The sequence below is a fragment of the Chrysochloris asiatica genome, unplaced genomic scaffold, assembly GCF_000296735.1.
Source record: "Chrysochloris asiatica unplaced genomic scaffold, ChrAsi1.0 scaffold00070, whole genome shotgun sequence".
In the NCBI taxonomy this organism is placed as follows: Eukaryota; Metazoa; Chordata; class Mammalia; order Afrosoricida; family Chrysochloridae; genus Chrysochloris; species Chrysochloris asiatica.
In genome coordinates this window covers 5,113,115-5,114,226 of record NW_006408588.1, presented here as the reverse complement: position 1 = coordinate 5,114,226, position 1,112 = coordinate 5,113,115, and the positions used below count along the sequence as shown (strand labels likewise).

Sequence of the window (1,112 nt, the reverse complement as noted above, 5' to 3'; positions counted from 1 at the left end):
GGTCCCTCTTGACAATATATCCAAAGTATTAGAGACAAAGTTTGGCCATCCTGGCCTCCAAGAAGCACTATGACTGCACATCTCTTTGGAATGGCACAAATACGGATCTTTTCCAATCAGTTAGCCAGATAATTGTCTTCCAAATTTATTGGCATAGATGAATGAGTTCCTCCTGTGAAGCCTCATTTTCTTGAAACATTGCGATTTTTATTCCATAAATTCCTGGTACCTTGTTCTTTGCCAATTCATTTAATGCACCTTGGACTTCTTCCTTCAGTATCATTAGCTCTTGATCATATTCCTTCTGGTACAGTGATTCTGTGTATTTCTTCCATCTTTTCTTGATGCTTTATGCATCATTCAATAATTTGCCCAGAGAATCCTTTAATAATGAAAGTGGAGGCTTGAATTTTTTCTTCAGTTCCCCCAGGTTGAGAAATACTGAGCATGTTATTCCTTTTTGGTTTTCTGACTCCAGATCTTTGCACGTTTTGTTGTAATATTTGACTTTATCTTCCCAAGCTGACCTTTGAATTTTTTTGTTCAGCTCTTGGACCTCCTCATTTCTTCTGTTCGATTTAGAATCTCTAAGGTGGAGAGCAAGTTTCAGTGTCTCTTCTGACATCCATTTTGACCTTTCCTTCTTTCTTGTCTTCTTAATGACTTTTTGCTTTCTTCCTATATGATGTTCTTGATGTTATCCCACAACTTTTCTGGTCTTCAGTCTTTAGTGTTTAATGGATCCAATCTGTTCTTCAGGTGGAGAAATTCAGGTAGGATATATTCAAGGTCATATTTTGATTCTCATGGACTTGTTTTCATTTTAAATTTGCATATGAGCAATCGGTGGTCTGCCCCTTGCCTTGTTTTGGAGCTTTTTCATTGTCTCTTTCTGCTATGTAATTAATTTGATTTCTATATATTCCATCTGGTGATGTCCATGTGTATAGTCATCTCTCATGCTGTCTAAAGAAGGTATTTGAAATGAACAAATCATTGATTTTGCAGAATTCTATCATGTATTCTCCAGTATCATTTTTATCACCTAGGCCATATTTTCCAACTACTGATCCTTCCTCTTTGCTCCCAACCTGTGCATTCTAATCACCAGT

The 1,112-nt window shown here is 36.8% G+C and overlaps 1 pseudogene; it reads right to left on the bottom strand.

The window, feature by feature from the left end:
* The window catches only part of LOC102831492, a 34,512-nt pseudogene that overhangs the window by 23,732 nt on the left and 9,668 nt on the right, over positions 1-1,112 (bottom strand).